The following is an 18,839-nucleotide window of genomic DNA, read 5'->3' on the forward strand; positions in this document are numbered from 1 at the left end:
AAGAAAAGGTGAAGAATTTTTGTAGATGTGTTTAAGGTCTCTAATCCGTTGATTTTAAGCTCATGATCAGGGAGATTGTTCTTGGTGGGCCTGACCTAATCATCATCAGGGAGATTGTCCTTGGTGGGCCTGACCCTTTAAAAAATAGCCTAGAAATTAGAGAAGAAGGAAGCCAGAGAGATTTGAGGTAGCAAATGCTCTCCCGTTGGCCTTGAAGAAGCAAGCTGTCATGCTGTGGAGAGGGCCATATGGAAGGCAATCTTGGGTGCTCTAGGGAGTAAGGGCCTCAGTCCTACAACTGCAAGGAACTGAGTTCTTCCAACAACCAGTGAGCTTGGAAGAGGACCCTGAGTCTTTCAGATGAGATTGTAGCCTTGGCTGACACCTTGATTTCACCTTGGTTAGCACATGTGCAGCTAACCCACACCTAGTCCCACGGAGACTGTGTAATTACACATTTGTGCTGTTGTAAACTGCTAAGTGTGTGAAAATTTGTTACACAGCACAGAAAGCTAGTACACATGCCAGTTTGTGCCACCTGAAAGATGTGTGTAAATGGAGGGCTCAGCACTTCTGCATAGCAGGTGCTGAATCAGCTCTGGCCCCATCCTCACCTCACCCCAGACGCTGCCTGTCTCCAGCAAGGCCTCCAAGCAGGCACTTGGACGCAGAGGCAGAAGCTCCAGGAGCACCTCACTTCCCTCTTTACATGTCAGTGGCCCAGTCACTTGTTACTTAAAAAAAGCCCAGCTGAGACTGGATCCTTTCCCCAGCTGAGACCGGATCCCTTCCCCAGCTACCAAAGACTTTTAAGAAGCCACAGTTGTCACACGGTTGCATAACTTTTTTCCCCTCCAGGCTTAGAGGCTTAGAAATGAAAATATTTTGTCTCTTTTGCATGGCAGGAGAGTGTGGGGGTGTTGGAGTCTTGCAGATCCTTCAGCTGTAATACATAGCACCGTAGGCAGCCCTATTACCAGCCCCTAAAATATGCAATTGGAGGTGAAAATGGATAATGAGATGAGGTTTGAAGAGTGAGCTCTGTGCGGCTCAGGATCTAGCCAGAAGACAGAAAGAGAGTCATAAACATCAAAAATGGAAAAGAAAATGTAGCAATCACATCCTTTGAAAAAACACCCTAATCATCTTTCCAAGGCCTCACGCCAGGCTGCCACAGGGCATGTGTGTTAAGAATGACACCCTCTGCTGCTTCTCTTTCAACAAGTCACAGCTTAAAATCTCCTCTGTGTGCTCAGCAAGATGCAACCTCGAAGAACAGAGGAAAGAACTTTTAAGGACTCCAAGATGGTGTACGCTAATCTGGAGGCAGTGCTGCTACTGCAGATGACCAAGGTCCCTGGGACCTGATGAGGGGTTCACAGTGTTGGGGCCTGGCCCACCTCCCCAGATCTTTGAGTGAGACTCTGGGGGCACTGTCATTTCTTCCTCTTTATTTGCTTGATCTCTTCCTACTCATCTGTGGGAGCCATTTCCTCCAGGAAGCCTCTCTGACTGCAGGCTGGGTTAGGCTCACTGTCCAGGTTTCTATTGCCCCCTGGATTGTGTCAGAGCAGCTGTTCCAACTGTGATTGACCTCCTTCTTGATTTACTCTTTGACTTCCTCAGTGGACTCTAAGCTCCAAGAGTCCAGGGACAGTGTCTGTGTGGATCATTGTGCTAAGCATCAATCCCAAAGCTGGGTATGTAGGAAGAATATTTGAAAGGTCAATAAGTGAAGAAAATATTGGGGGAGTGGGAAGTGGTCAGTGCAAAACCTTCTAAGAAGGGGTTGCCTTGAAGATTTCTGGGAGCCTCTCACCTTTCTTTCCACTCTTTCTTTGAACCAAATCATTCCAGAGTTGAGTCCAACCTCTCTTGTTCTACAAAGAAAATAACTGAAGCTCTGAGAGGGTAAGAGGCTTCTTCAAGTTTACATAGCAAGATGATGGGATAGATCTGGGACAAGAACGATGCAAATGGTTGCTCTGTCACATCACTTTGTCTCAGCAAAGGGCCAAAGATCAGAAGGTGGAACAGCCCTTAGGAACACCCTGGGCCCTGAAGTCATTTGCAGCATGGCATCTGACAAGGCTGTCTGTCTCTGGTTGGAGGGTCTGTTTCCTTCTCAGGAGAGGTGCATGTATAAAACCCAACAGGGACAGCCTGGGGGAAGCAAGAGTGAGGTGCCTAGGGTGTGAGATTCGTGGAGGCATCTACTTGTAGACTTGTAGGGCACTCTTGACTCTGAGATTCAACACCTCCTTATGGTTTGTGCCTAAGGTGCCTCTCTCACCTCACCTTTGTCCCAGCCATGACATTCAAGCCAATGTGTTAGAAAAGTGATACTGAAGAATTACAGACTTGAGGATAAGGCCAAAATCTTACCAGCTCAGGAAGATATATCCATTCATTCATCTACCCATCTCTCCATCCATCCTTGCATCCATCCATCCATCCATCCATCCATCCATCCATCCATCCTCTTATTCATCTGTCATTCCATCCATCCATCCACCTATCCACTCATCCATTCATTATTCCATCCATCCATCCATCCATCCATCCATCCATCCATCTATCCAGCTATCCACTCATCCACCCATCTACTCATATTCATCCATACATTCCTTATCCATCCATCCATTAATCTCTCATCCATTCATTCACCTATCTATCCACCCATCCATCCATTCACCCATCTATCCATTCATCTATCCATCCATCCACTGATCCACTCATCCATCCACCCATCCATCTCTCATCCATCCATTCATCCATCCATCCATCCACTCATCCATTCATCATTTCACCCATCCATTCATCCACCCGTCCATCCCTCATCCATTCATCCATCCATTAACTTATCCACCCATCCATCCATTCACCCCTCATCCATCCATCCCTCATCCATCCATCCATCCATCCATCCATCCATTCATCCACCCATCCATCCATGCCTCCACCTACCAACTTCAGGAAGCTTATATTTTTAGTTATTTTATTACCTACCTACCTACTTACCTACCTTCCCAACATCTATCAATTCACACACATATATTTACACTGTATATCTTTATACACAGATTAGTTCCCTTTCCTGTAGATAATGAAATTCATCTATTCTTACCTGACATAAATTCTCACCTCAGGGCCTTGGCACATGCTATCCCTACTCCCTAGACTGTTTCCCTCCACACTAGAATGTTTGCTTCTCTTTTTCCTTAAATCTCAATTCTAGTCCGTTTCTCTTCTTGTGATTAACTTTTCTGGCTATGCAGCATCTATTCTCCATTCCTAACAGTACCCTTGCTTTTTGGTTGTTGTTTTAGAATCTCCTCTCCCCTATAATGAACAGCCTCAGTGGGGTAGCAAAAATTAAGGTGCTCTATTTCCAGCCAAGAAATGGGCATGTGGTTTAAGCCAGGCCAAATGAACTTTCCCTTTCCTCACCCCACTTCTCAAGATTTCAGTTTTGAGTATAGGTAGAGAAGGAAGTGAGAACAAATAGTTAGAAGGTGTTTATTTTAGCAGCTTCACCAGGAGTGGTTTCCGCTGCCAGATGCCTAGAGGTCCCCATCCTGACTTCCTCTGGGCTCCAGCACCTCACCCATTTCCAGATTACTCACTGCCCCTCTAGCAATTCCTTTTACAATGAGGGTCATAGAGATGGTTTCCCTGGCAAAGGATTCCAAGATAGACATCATCAGAGAGGACTTTGATGATTCCCTCATTGAAGGTGGTCCCCCACCAGCTCAGTTTCCCTTCGGTTTTCTTAGTAGCAATCAACACTTGGAGCTGCAGAAAGTAAGAGAAGGAAGGGAGCAGGATGTCTGGGCCATCCAGATAGTTCACAGTATGTGTTCATTTGCTGAGGAGCCTTGTACCATGAGTACCCTGTGGGCTTTTAGGACAACATATGTGCCATCCCTTGTGTTTACTTCATTTATGTCTATGTACTTCTTTGGTTTTTATTCATTACGTATTTCTGTGTCTCTCTGTCTCCTAGTAGAATATAAAATATAAGCTTCTTGGAGGTAGGGGCTGTGTCTATCTTGATCAGTTTTTTTCACTGTGTAGCACAGTGCCTGGCACATAGTAGGTGCTTAACACACATTTGCTTAATTATTATGATCATCTGAAGTTACCGTCAAGGAAGAAAATTCTCCCAAAATCTTTCCCTGGGTTGTGGAGTCAGGGCCTGAGCACCTTCTGGACTGTGGCCCTTTCACCTCCTGTTCCACCTTCCCACCTATTTCTTTCAGTTTTTATGCAATTATAAACTTAAAGATGGTTGAGAAGAATAAAGACCTAAAAGGTTAGGATTAGAAGTGCTGGCTCTGAAGTCAAACTGACCTGGATTCCGGTATTGTCTCTGCTGCCTTCCTAATTGTAGGACCTTGAGCCTCAATGTTCTCATTCTTAAAATGGAAATCTAATAGTGCTCTCATTAAAAGGGCAGCTGTGAGGGTTAGATAAGGTAAGTGGTAAGAAGCTTAGCACAGTGCCTGTCGTGTGGAAAGCATTCAATAAATATTTGTTGAATATGAATGAACCCATGAATGAAGTTGAAAAAGTATCTGTACTTGGAAGAAAATCTTCTCCCTTAGAATTCTGATGAGCTGTAATGCATTGAAAATGTACGTTATTGTCACCATCCCATTATTGCTCCTCAGTTTCTCCCTCCTCCCTCCTCAACGTCCGCCTGTCTGTGCCCACCTGGCTGATCATGGGGAGCTATTTTTACATCTGACGTAGTGGAAAGGTAGCAGATTAACAACCCTAGAGACGTACATTGCTTCTATTAATATTAAACAGGAGATTAATTTTACCAGTAACTGAAACATTAAACATGTATATCCATTAGTGGTCATTATTTTAATCTCCAGAAGCTGTCTAGCATATTCCAGGAATAGGCCTGATCCAGTCTTCTCCACCTCCTCTTCCTAAACTCGTCAGTGAATCAAGAATCATGGTTTTTATTTCCCTGAGGGAAAGTGGATAATTATAAACTCATAGCTGTTAAGGGAGAAGGTCTGAAAAACTACCACATTCAATTCCCTTATTCAATACTACAAGCCCCTCAAGACCAGACTTGTAATGTGTGAAGCACTTGCTCAAGGTGGTCTTCCTAAGACCTCCTCTTTAATGGGGGATGTCTTGCTGATGTGCTGGCTCAGAGCATCACACCTTGACTGTAATTTCTAGACATAGAGATCTTGGTTGCTAATAATACTTTGAGCAGATCTAGCTCAGCTCCTTTGGAGGACTCGAATGAAGGACTGGGATTAGTTAATAATGATGGGATGCATGCTATGGAATGAATGATAGGCAACTTAGTAACATAAGGACCCTGCAACTAATGATATATAGGATAGGATAGTGCTGATAACAGTCACCAATTACTCCTCACTAGAAAGTTGATGAAACCCTCAAGGTAGGATGAGGGACAAGTATGGCCCAATGGTGAATAGCATGGGTCACATGTTTCTAGGCCACAGCTCAGGGAGGGAGAAACCAGGCTGAGCATGGTGATGGTCCTGAGTTGAGGAGATGAAGCTGAGAGTCCAGGGAGACCAAAGAAGCTCAGATAAACTCTGCAGGGCAGAGTATTCAGGGCATGAAAAGGACAAAGTCACAAAACAAAAATCTCCAGAGTCTTCAGCTAAATACTGATCAGCACATGTATGCGTGTAAACTACCCAAGTCTGGGGAAAAAACACCTGAAAGAAACAGAAAGAAACAGAAAGAACAATGCTTGAACCTCCCACAGAACCAGGCATATTTGGTGTTCCCACCAGCAACAGTGGACAAATCTTATACTTCCCAGACCATTGGATGGAACACTCAGAAAAGAATTGCCTCAGTAGTGTGGAAGATGAGATCTAGGCCAAGGCTGCTAAGGTCCTACTTAACAAGACCTCAAAGAAAACCCTCAAAGAACCAAAATCTTTCCAGATAATTTAACTGCATCCTAGAACATAGCTCAATAATATTTATAGGAACCCAAAAATATCCAACACACAATAAGATACATTTCATGTTGTCTGCCATCCAGCTGAAAATTACCAGGCATGTGAAGAAAAAGGAAATTTCTCAATAATGAGAAGAAAACTTGAACAATACATACAGAAATGGCACATATGGTGGAATTAGTAGGCAACAATATTAAAACAGTTATTATAATGATAACATTCCACAACAAGAAGGTAAAGGGAAGCTTGAACATGGAAGTAGAGACATGGAAGACCCAGCCTGAACTTCTAGAGATGAAAAATACAATGTCTGAGATGAAAAATATACTAAATGGCATTTAAAATAGAATAGATGTTATACAAAAAAGGATTAGTCAACTGGAAGATGTGGCAGTAGAAACTCAAAAATGGAACATGGAGAAAAAAATGGAAAAAAATTGAACAGAAAATCAGCGCCAACAGGACTAATATATGTGTAATTGGAGTTCCTGAAGAAGGTGGGGAGGAGTAGAAGAAAAAATATTTGAAAAAACTGTGGTTGAAAAATTTTAAATTTGATAAAAACTGTAAACCCAGAGATCTAAGAATTCCAATGAACCCCTAGCACAAGAGACATGAGGATGACACACTGAAGCACATCATAATCAAATTGCCCCAAACCAGTGACAAAGAGAAAATCTGAAAGGTTACCAAAGGGAAAAGGACATTATACAGAGAGGAACAAAGATAAAAATGGGCTGAGCATGATGGCTCACACCTGTAATCCCAGCACTTTGGGAGGCTAAGGCCAGATGATCCCTTGAGCCCAGGAGTTCAAGACCAGCCTGGGCAACATGGCAAAACCCATTCTCTACTAAAAATACAAAAATTAGCAGGGCGTGGTGGCGTGCATCTGTAACCCCAGCTACTCAGGAGGCTGAGGCAGGGAGAATCACTTGAACCTGGGAGGCGGAGGTTGCAGTGAGCCGAGATGGTGCCATTGCACTCCAGCCTGGGCGACACAGTGAGACTCTGTGACAAAAAAAAAAAAAAAAAAAAAGATGGCAGACAACTGGTTAGAAACAATGCAAGGCCAAGGCCAGGCATGAAGGCACACACCTGTCATCCCAGCACTTTGGGAGGCCAAGGCAGGATGACCACTTGAGCCCAGGAGTTCAAGACCAGCCTGGGCAACATGGCAAAACCTGGCCTCTACATAAAATGCAAAAATTAGCTGGGTGTGGTGGCACATGCTTGTAGTCCCAGTTACTTGGGAGGCTGAGGCGGGAGGATTGCTTGAGCCCAGGAAGTAAAGGTTTCAGTGAGCTGAAATCATGCCACTGCACTCCAGCCTGGGTGACAGAGCGAGACTGCCTCAAAAAAAAAAAAAAAAAAAAAAAAAAAAAAAAAAAAAAAAAAAAAAGAAAAACAATGCAAAGCAGAGGATAGTGCCGTAACTTCTATAAAATACTTAAGGATAAAACAATTGTCAGTCTAGAATTCTACACCCAGCAAAAATATCTTTCAAAGATGATAGTGAAATAAAGACTTTCAGACATTGAAAAGCTTGAAGAATTCATTACCAGCAAGTCCTCACTACAAGGAATATTAAAAGAAATCCTTCAGGCAGAAGGAAAGTGAAACCAGATGGAAGTCCAGATCTACATAAAAGAATGTAGAGCACCAGAGATGGCAAATGTGTGAGCAACAATGCAACATTAAAAAACATTTTAAAAAGATAATCGACCGTTTAAGGGAAAAATGATAACAAATTAATGTGGGTTTACAGCACATCTAGAAGCAAAATGCATGAAAACAATAACACAAAACCCAAAAGGAGGGAAATGAATGGGTACTGTCTTAAGGTTCTTATCCTCTGTGCGAAGTGGTATAATGTTGATGGCAGCCAATGCTAAGTTAAATACATATACTGTATTAGTCTGTTCTTGCACTGCTTTAAAGAAATGTCTGAGACTGGGGCCGGGCACAGTGGCTCACGCTTGTAATCCCAGCACTTTGGGAGGCTGAGGCAGGTGGATCACGAGGTCAAGAGATTGAGATCATCCTGGCCAACAAGGTGAAACCCTGTCTGTACTAAAAATACAAAAAAATTAGCCAGGCGTGGTGGCATGTGCCTGTAGTCCCAGCTACTCAGGAGGCTAAGGCAGCAGAATCGCTTGAACCAGGAGGGTGGAGGTTGCAGTGAGCTGAGATCGCACCACTGCACTCCAGCCTGGGTGACAGAGTGAGACTCCATCTCAAAAAAAAAAAAGTCTGAGACTGGGTAATTTATGAAGAAAAGAGGTTTAATTGGCTCACAGTTCTGCAGGCTATACAGGAAGCATGATTCTGTCATCTGCTCAGCTTCTGGGAAGGCCTCAGGGAGCTTTCAATCATGACAGAAGGCAAAGGGGAAGCAGGCGCATCTTATGTGACTGGAGCAGGAGGAAGAGAGAGAGGGGGAGGTGCCACACACTATTAAACAACCAGATCTCGTGAGAACTCACTCGCTATATAGTACCAAGCAGGGATGGTGTTAAATAAACCATGAGAAACGGGCTCCATGATCCAATCACCTCCCTCTAGGTCCCATGTTTGGTATTGGAGGTTACATGTCAACATGAGATTTGGGTGGGGACACAGTTCCAAACCATATGATATACCATAAACCATAGAGCAATGACTAAAACTCAAAACCAAACCAAGCAAAAATAGTTATATGTAAAAGGCCAACAAAGAAGATTAAGTGAAATAAAAATACTCAACATATTCAAAAGAAGTCAGAGAAAGAGGAAAAGGAGAACAAACTACAGATGGGACAGATAGAAAGCAAGCAGCAAGATGATCAATTAAAACCAAACTCTCCGGCATTCCACCCATTGCATGTGATTATTTAGCAACTCTCTGCCTCAGACAACAATACCTGTCAGACAGGGTTGTCATCAGAGCTTGCCACATGTGATATGGAAAGCCTGCTGTTTACAGACCTGCAATCATTATATATTAGCTCTTATTGTTGGTAGCAGAGACCCAGGTCTCTGTGTTGGTCATGCTGAGAGCTCCCTTCTCATTGCTCTGTTTTCCTCCTCCTTTGATCCCTTTCTGTACTTCCACGCCCCACACCATCTGGTTGGAGAAGATTCTCAGCCTCTCAGTCTGCAAATGTTCAAAGTCCATGAACCAAATAGCCAACAAATGTATTTCTGTACGTTTATCTGCTACCCAGGGATCCAGGAGAATTGCTTTCCTTCCTGCAAGAAGTCTGTGGCTGCTGATGCCAAGAATGTGCTCTCTCTGTCCTCTCCTCTTTTCTGATCTGCATATTCTCAGCCGCCCTGCACTTCTGGGAAGACTTTACACAGGGACAACTATGAGTTTTTGTAGGAAGATGAGAAGTCACCACTTTGGGAACCATCCATTAGACGTTCCAATATTGCTGCAGACATGGACTCTAGCATGTTCTCTTCTTCTCTGACACCCACCCCTTCCCCCATTGGCCACAGCAGCTTGGGTTTGCTGTTCAGCTATGGCAGTGCCTACCTCTGGGGAACTGTGACTTGTTTTATACCCTATCCAATAACACAGTGTGTCCTTATACAAAGTAGGTGTTCAATATACATCTGTTGAAGGGATTTCATCACAGTTAAATCTGTGGAGAGTTCAGCAGATAAGTGAGTTGCTCAAGATTGTCAGAGGCTGTCTTAGTCCATTTGGGCTGCTGTAACAAAATACCTTAGCGTAGGGGGCTTATAAGCAGCAGAAATTTATGTCTCATAGGTCTGGATGCTGGCAAGTGGAAGGTCAAGGTGGTGGCAGATTGGGTGTCTGTTGAGCGCCTGTTCCTTATAGAGGGCACCTCCGAGCTGTGTCCTCACATCACGGAAGGAGAGAACAAGCTCCCTTGGCTTCCTTTTACAAGGCCACTAATCCCATTCACGGGGTCTCCGCTTTCAGGACGAAATCACTTCCTAAAGCCTTTCCCTCCTAATTCAAACCTAACCTCTCAGGGGTTGGGTTTCAACACACGGATTTTAGGGGCACACAAACATTGACTATAGCAGAGACGTAGCTGGACCTGGGTCTGGGACCTTCAGGGTCCAGCTCCAGTATGACACTCACACTGCACATGGCCTCCCACATGATGTGATTCTGCTCTGTGACGTTGTGGCCATGAGGCCAGGGATGCAGTAGGCCTCTGCAGACGTGGCTTGTTCTTGGGATGACCGCCTGGCTTTGTGCTGCAGGCCTCGAAGAATCCACCAGCTGCCCACTCTCATGCCTGACTCAGGTTCGTGGGTCCCTCCAGGCACATGTCAGACAGCCCACCCCATTTTTTATCTGCCCCACTTTCCTGGGTTCTCTTCTGAACACAGGGACCATGGAGGGAGCCAGGGGTCTCTGTTTTTAGTTCATGCTCTTGTCTTCTATTTGGGAACAATGCCCAGGCAGGGGAATCTCTTCCCTACTGTTTTCTAAGAACATCAGGGGCTTCCTCCAAACTCTTCACCCACTCCCTGCAGTAATCCCTTCTCCCTCAGGGACACAGGGCAGCCGGGACACAGGGCACAAGCCCCCTTTCTGTGTGAAGATCCTGCCACAGTGTGACTCTGGGGTTTTCTGTGGGTATCCAGACAAGAGGCTAAAGGTGAATGCACTCTGGAATCCAGGAGCACTGGCGATTTTCTCCCCTTAGCTCAGAGAGCATCCCCACAGATACCCCCATCCCACCCCGGGCCCCGTGAATCCATACCATAAAATGTATAATGTCAGTTTGTTCAACTAAGGACCCCGCTGAGTATTTAATCCTTATTTAAAGCTGATATTTATTTTATTTTTGAGTTTAAATTAATCAGCCTCAGGATACAGAATTAGATAAGGCCAGGATTTAGCTCCCCTGGAATGATTCATTTCACATCGAGCCTTCTTAACTCTTTGGCTGCAGAGGGGAAGTGCCCATATCTTTCTCTGCAGAGCTGCCTAGGGCTGGCCAGGTGAACAGACATGCTCCCTCCTCCCCGTCCTGCCAGCCAGGGCATGGTGTGTGCTTATGATGCAGGGAGTTAGAATACAAGCCTTTTCATCACAGCAGTCATAAATCCTCACACAGCAAAACAGAGATAATATACAAGTAGGAAAAAAAGAGAAAAGAAGCAGTCTTGAATTCTGCTACCTAAAGATAACCATTGTTACCATGTAGGCAAGCTTCCTTTCATGCCGTATCAAGTGTTTAAAAAATATGGCTCAATATTACAAACACACAGGACTGTGTAGAGGATAATGATATCAAACTTTCATGTACCTCCCAGTTAAAATTCACACGTGGTAGCTTTTGGATGCATTTGCTCCAGAGTTTAAGGGAAGAAAACATTACGGATTCAGCCATAATGTTCAAGCTGACGCTCGAGTTATATGCCCCTTTTCTAGTCCAGTTACCGCCTCCCTCCCCACTATTCTGAAGTCAATGTGTGTCTTCCCATCCATGTTTAATACCTAGTGTGCATGTCCATGAAGAATGGATAGTGTTTTTTGATCTGTTTTTGCAATTTTATACAAATAGCAGTCCATACATACTCTCCTGAAAGTTGCTTTTTCCCTTAAACAATATCTTCCAGATGAATCTAGAATTGTGTATTTCTGGTCAGCAGAGGATGCGCCCCCCTCACCCCCCACCCAACCCCCTGCTCCAAGGTGATGCTGATGTTCTGGTCCAAGGCCTGCACGTACCATGGTGAGGCTTGGGGTCTTGGGACAGGTCCGTTGTCAGCCCTTCCTAGGAAGCACAGCCAGATAACCTTGGGGCTGGAGTCCTCACAATGCCCCTCACCAGCAGTGTGCATGCCCGTCTTCACTCATCTTCATCAATATTTGTTACCGTACTTTCTAATATTGTTCCTGGATTTTGCAGTGCAGCTGAACGCGTGCCTTGTGTTTCCCAGCCCTTCAGTTCTCCTCCTCTGTGAATTGCTCCTGGCCCATTTGTCTGTTGGGTCTTTGGTTTCTCCTTGCTGACTTGTAAGTGCTATTTTTTTTTTTAGGCGGAGTTTTGTGCTTGCTGCTCAGGCTGGAGTGCAGTGGCGCGATCTCGGCTCACCGCTACTTCCGCCTCCCAGGTTCAAGCGATTCTCCTGCCTCAGCCTCCTGAGTAGCTGGAATTACAGGTGAGTGCCACCACGCCTAGCTAATTTTGTATTTTTAGTAGAGACAGGGTTTCTCCATGTTGGTCAGGCTGGTCTTGAACTCCCGACCTCAGGTAATCCGCCCGCCTGGGCTTCCCAAAGTGCTGGCATTACAGGCATGAGCCACCGCGTCTGGCCTATTTTTTTTTTTTAAATGATCTGGGTATCAATGCTTTTTTGGCCAAATACCTTACAAAATATGTTTTCCCTCTTTGTGCACTGTATTAGTCCGTTTTCACACTGCTGATAAAGACATACCTCAGACTGGGAAGAAAAAGAGGTTTAATTGGACTTACAGTTCCACATGGCTGGGGAGGCCTCAGAATCACGGTGGGAGGCGAAAGGCACTTCTTACATGGCAGTGGCCAGAGGAAAATGAGGATGATGCAAAAGTGGAAACCCCTGATAAAACTGTCAGATCTTGTGAGACTTATTCACTACCAGGAGAACAGTATGGGGGAACCGCCCCCATGATTCCAATTATCTCCCACCAGGTCCCTCCCACAACACAAGATAATTATGGGAGGACAATTCGAGATGAGATTTGGGTGGGGACACACAGCCAAACCATGTCGTGCACTGTCTTTGTCTTTTAACTTTATTCATAGCCTCTTTTGTCAGATCAAAGCTTCTACATTTAATATGGTTGAATTTATCAGTAATTTCTTTTATGGTGTCTGTTTTTTGTGTCATATTAAAAAAGTTTTTCTCTGCTTAGTGTCATAAAATATGTCCTCTGTTTTATTCTAAAAATTGGAAATCTGCTTTTCATATTTTATATTTTATTTCTTTTGTTCTTCGATTCGTAGGGATGTGAGGTAGAAATCTCCGTTAGTTAACTCTTGCTTTGTAACAAGTAACCCCACACCTCAGAGGCCTAGGACCATAGGCCACCATTTCTCACTCATGAGCATGGGTTGCTTGGTGGTTTTGGCTCGGACTATGGTGGCTGAGCTGGATCTGCTCCAAGTGTCTCTGATCCTCCTGGGGTCGGGGCCTGCCAGGGTGCTTTCTTCTCATGGCAATGGCAGGAGCACAAAGAACAAAGGGAAATGTGAAGGTCTCTTACCACCCAGGCTCAGAATGGGCAGACTACCACTTTACCACATCCATTGGCCAAAGTGAGTCACGTGGCCAAACCGGAAGTCAAGGGCAGGAAGTTTAAGTATGAATCCCATCTCCACGTGCTATGATTTCCTGGGCTTTCAACTTCTTGAGGCTGAATTGTTTTATTCCCACCTCCCCAGACTGTAGAAAACACATTTTCTCCAGGACTCCTTGAGCCACAGGTCAGAATGATTGTAGTTGACAAGGACTAGATGGAACTCAAGGCTCCAGCCTCTGTGCGGTGGACAGGTGCCATCTGGCCACTGAGGCCACTTCCTTCCCCTTGTCCCCATCTAGGGCCTCTGTTCTGCTCCAATCTCCCTGTCATTCTGCCCAGGCCTTCCAGGCATCAGCCTCTTAATAGTTCCTGGCTTCGTTCCCTCTCTTCACTTCTATTATGTGAGGGTTTCCATCCTTATTTGGTGCAGGAGGACTGGACTGAGTCAACTCAGCCTGTCACGTCCCCACTCTCAGCACCTGGGTACCCCTGAGCGCTCAGCATGAGTGGGGTCCCCTGGTGTCTCCCTCCAGGACACGTTCTGAAGGCATAGGAGCTGGACTGACATTTGGGAGACCTGAACCTTTGTTCCACTTCTGCCATGACAGTTTCATGGGCCCAGGCAAATCACGGCACCTCTCTAGGCCTCATTTTTTTTATTCCTGACACAGTGGAATGACATTAACCTCGGTGCTTACCTAAGGGAGGAGAAATGATTCCCCTGCCTTCTCCCCATTTCTGCATTTGCCACAGCATCAGATTTTTGTGTTTGGCCAAGAATATAGGGAAGGAAGAGCAGGTAAGCTTTGGGCACAAAGAGCGCATTTAGGGGACTCACTTAAGGAAAGAAGGTCGGGGCAGGGAGGGGTGGTGGAGCATGATCTTGGGCCAATGGTGGGGAACTAATGAAGTGCAATGTGCACAGGTTAGGGTGTGTAGCAGCTTGGGTCCCATCAAGAGATAGAAACCACAGAGTGGGTCTAACGGGGAAGTGTAGTATAAAGGATTGCAACCATGATAAAAGAGTCACTGTAAGACATAAAGCAACTCTGCCTGGTGCCCTAGTGCAGAGGGAGGTACCCAAGGAAGCACAGATTTGAAAGGGGTTCAGATGTCATAAAATGTGGTTCAGCCATCACATAAGAGACGTTTGCGGATTTGGCCAGGCTGGAGCTAGTCAGCAGCTTTTGCGCAAGCACTAGGCCACCCACTGGAGTGCAGCTGAGGGAGTCAGCCGTGAGCCGCTGGAGTGCAGGGGAGGGAGCCGGCCGTGAGCCCCTGGTGCAGGGGAGGGAGACGGCTGTGAGACGCTGGAGTGCAGGGGAGGGAGCTAGCCGTGAGCCGCTGGAGTGCAGGGGAGGGAGCTGGCTGTGAGCCGCTGGTGCACGGGAGGGAGACAGCTGTGAGACGCTGGAGTGCAGGGGAGGGAGACGGCTGTGAGCCGCTGGAGTGCAGGTGAGGGAGCTGGCTGTGAGCCGCTGGTGCAGGGGAGGGAGACAGCTGTGAGATGCTGGAGTGCAGGGGAGGGAGGCGGCCCTGAGCCGCTGGTGCAGGGAGGGAGCTGGCCATGAGCCACTGGAGTGCTGGTGAGGGAGCTGGCCGTGAGCCGCTGGTGCAGGGGAGGGAGCTGGCCGTGAGCCGCTGGAGTGCTGGTGAGGGAGCCGAAGGTGAGCCGCTGGTGCAGGGGAGGGAGCTGGCCGTGAGCCGCTGGAGTGCTGGTGAGGGAGCCGAAGGTGAGCCGCTGGAGTGCAGGTGAGGGAGCTGGCCGTGAGCCACTGGTGCAGGGATGCATGGTGGGAGTCTGGCTGCCTTTGTAGGGCAGGAAGCCTCCAGTATGCGTGAGTCCTGCAGGGTTTGGCAGAAGGAATGGCAGCTCTGTGCGGACCCTCTGGAATACAGGTCACTGTGTGCAGGTTGCACACGGGGTACAAGAGGGGGTCTGAGAAACTTTTCAGGAAACTTCAGATCACATTGGCCCTGCTGCATTTTGGTTTCCGTGTCGAGATGCTGCAGGCCAAGGCTGCAAGGTGACTGAGGGACCACGCCTAGGTCTGTGGTTGTGGCTTGAACATGATCAAGGCCCAGCCAGAGAGCTCCTGCCCTCTGCAATGTCTCTCCATGCTCTACCTAGATGCCTGCAGAATGTTCACTTCCAGGAGGTATATTGAAAAGTGCTTCCCAGTTTATCACAGTGCACATATTGAAAGGTGCACTAGGAGCTGGGAGGCAACAGACACAGGAGACACTGACACAGGAGACACTGGCTCATAGCAACGAAGAGAAGCTGAAAAGGAGTGGGAAGGAACTAACTGTAATTTTACATCAGTGATCTGCAACTTTGTTTTGATGGTTTGTGGTAAAAAAAAAATGACTATTCTTTCTACCCTTCTAGTTCAGACATAGCCTGAGACTTTTTTTTTTTTTCTTTTTTTGAGACGAAGTCTCACTCTGTCACCCAGGCTGGAGTGCAGTGGTGTGGTCTTGGCTCATTGCAATCTCTACCTCCCGGGTTCAAGTGATTCTCCTGCCTCAGCCTCCCAAGTAGCTGGGGCTACAGGCGTGCACCACCACACCTGGCTAATTTTCGTATTATTAGTAGAGATGGGGTTTCACCATGTTGGTCAGACTGGTCTTGAACTCCTGACCTCAGGTGATCTGCCTGCCTTTGCCTCCCAAAGTGCTGGGATTACAGATGTGAACTGTGCCCGGCCGCCTGAGACATTTTGGACGACAGCTGTGACAGAAAAGATGTGTATCCCTTCTGGGCAGGGGATTTAAGAAGGGGCTCATGGCTTATTGTGTTTTCTTTGCTCTGTTTCTGGAACTGTGGGATCATCTTCTGGGATAAGGGTCCATCTGTTTGAGTCTCTGGATGACTATGACCACCAGAGCCCCCTTGTTGACCCGTGGTGGACATGAAATCAATTGAGAAGTCAAGGCTGGGCGCAGTGGCTCACACCTGTAATCCCAGCACTTTGGGAGGCTGAGGCAGGCAGATCGTGAGGTCAGGAGATCAAGACCATCCTGACTAACACGGTGAAACCCCGTCTCTACTAAAAATACAAAAAAGTAGCTGAGCGTGGTGGCACACACCTGTAGTCCCAGCTACTCAGGAGGCTGAGGCAGGAGAATCGCTTGAACCCAGGAGGTGAAGGTTGCAGTGAGCTGAGATTGTGCCACTGCACTACAGCCTGGGTGACAGAGCGAGACTCCATCCCCGCCACCGCCCCACAAAAAAAAAGAAAAGAAGTCAACTTTGCTGTTGAAGCCACTGAGGTTTGTGGGCTTGTTTGTTACACAGCATCACCTGTCCTGACTAATGCGTGACTCATTTCATCCTTGGCACAGCCCCTGAGAGAAGGGGCTTTATCCTCATTTCACAAATGAAGAGACTCTTCAAGTCTCAGAAAGGTTAGTAGCATGAACAAGCTCACACAGAAAGGGGTGGAGCTTGGATTTGAATCCAGGTCTGTCTAACCTCAAAGACTGAAGTGGGGATGAAAATAAGTTGTCATTGTTGTTTGCCTGTCGGGAACTGATGTGTGGCTCATCAAATGGCTGTGGAAGTGTTTCTGGCTCAGGGGTAGGAAAAGGATGGTGACTCCACATTCCTTTGGTCAAAACAGCCAGGAGTTCCCAGCGGGAGGATGCAAGAGAAGGTACTTGAAAAGGAAAAAGGGTCACACAGGTTAACCTGAGATTGTCATCAGTGATTGGGTGATTGGCCTGCCCTCTGGCTCCTCTGAGCAGCCAGCTGAGGTGCTGGCTGCCTTGTGATGGGGGCTCGTGGGGCACAGAAATGCTTGGATCTGTTGCTGTGCAGACGTTCATTCAACAAATACCCACCAAGTGCCCACATGCACAGGCTGTGGTGCTGAGCCTCAGAGCTGAACAGGGTTCCCTCTTTGCCTCTGGTTCAGTAGGCAGGATGAGGTTTCCCTTCCTCCAGGCAGCCTTCCCTCTCCAGCCCCAGAGGAAAGATTTCACAGACCTCTGGGCAGGCTCATACTGCATTGCAACTGGCTGCTTATGGTTCTCCCCTGCAGAGGGGAGGTTTCAGCTCCAGATCCCCAGGCTGTCCTGCGCCTGCAGTGAACAGGTGCTCAGCAGATACTTGGGAAAGAAAAGAAGGAAGCACATGATACACAGGCCCACCCCCAACATGTGAGCACAGGTGCATGCACCCAAGGTGTGTTTACACATACATAGGCGTGCATACATGTGTGCAGGAAGTGTGCACACGCTGCACACAGTGGAAACACATGGCCATGAACACACATGCACACGTGAGCATGTGCTTCCATGGCACACATGCATGCACCGATGCACAGCCCTGCTCATGGCTGGTGGAGGGAGGGCTGGCTCTTGAGAGTCATTTTTCCTCTGGGCCACTTCCTATCTCTGTCCACACCACCACCAGGTGGGCAAGAGCACTTTGCATGGTCCCAGGCTTTATGGAACCTTTTGTTTCTGTTTTACAGGCAGGTGTTCCTTTTCCTGGGCTGTTTTTAAGTTAGCTGTCACACGTAGTTTCTGAGGCCTGAGGAGAGGACTACTGCATCTGGCTGACCCCTTTACGAGGTTTCTGCATTCGAGCTGAGTCCTGCATTAGAGCTGAGACCCTGAGGGGTGGAAGGTGTTGTCTGCTGAGCCACCAGTTGCTTGCCACAGGAGGGTACCATGATACTCCTTTGCTGTGAGTGACAGGACCCTGCCTAGGAGGGAGGCCCCTCAGCTTTGCCCCAGGCACACTGAGTCTTTGTTCAGGACAGAAGGGCTCTAAGAAGGAGTATCTATAGGAAGAAGCAGGAGTGAGCTCTGGATTGTTCTCCGGGAGGGGAGGGAAGGCCTTTTGGAAACCGTATAACCAGCCCCTAAGGATGCCTCCAGCACCCTGGACTGGACACTTGGTCTCTTGGCGAGGCCCTGACGCTGGGATCTGCTGCTGTGTTCTGTTGTGCCCTGGCTGGGAGACCCCGGGTGTGATACTTAACCTTCTTGGGCAGTTTGCTCATCTGTAAAATTGGGACAATAGCATTGTCTTGGATACATTGATCTGATACATGGAGCATTTGGATCAGTGCCTGGCTCATGGAAAGGGCCAACAGGGCATTCAGTTGCTGCGTGGGGAGCAGCCCTGACATGCTGGGCCCTTAGTGAAGGGTCCTGCTCTTCCAGGCAGGACTTTCCCAGACAGGCCTCATGGGTGCCTGTCGCCAAGGATCTCCCTCCCCCACCGCCCATTGCATTGGCTTCCAAAGATGTCTGCGGTTCATACCCCTTGACATTGGCAGAGGCTCTGGTTTCAAAAGAAGCAGTCACAGGGCAAGGCCACCTTGGAAACTGCAAGGTTTTTTTCCTCGTGGGGTGACATCACAAGGTTTTATGGATGGTGTTTATTTCTTTAAACCCTCTTCAGTCTCCATCTCCATGTCTGAAATTTCATTGTGGTACAAGTCTGCTCCCTGTGTGGGCTTAATCTTGTCCATGCGTCTTCTGCCAGTTGGCACCCAAGAGAACAGTCGACACCCAAACATGGTTTCCCCACAGCACTGGGGACTCTCAGCATCAACTTTGGAAACAGGCAGTGCACGTGGAGTCCACCAT

General features: G+C 47.2%; 1 non-coding gene across 1 annotated transcript; it reads right to left on the reverse strand.

Moving 5' to 3' along the window:
• Positions 1-680: 680 nt before the first annotated feature.
• On the reverse strand, positions 681-755 carry LOC112207369 (small nucleolar RNA SNORD66). The gene has a single exon (XR_002941801.1). It is a non-coding gene; the product is annotated as a small nucleolar RNA SNORD66 (small nucleolar RNA).
• Between the last annotated feature and the right edge of the window lie 18,084 nt (positions 756-18,839).

The sequence above is a fragment of the Pan troglodytes genome, chromosome 1, assembly GCF_028858775.2.
Source record: "Pan troglodytes isolate AG18354 chromosome 1, NHGRI_mPanTro3-v2.0_pri, whole genome shotgun sequence".
Lineage (NCBI taxonomy): Eukaryota > Metazoa > Chordata > Mammalia > Primates > Hominidae > Pan > Pan troglodytes.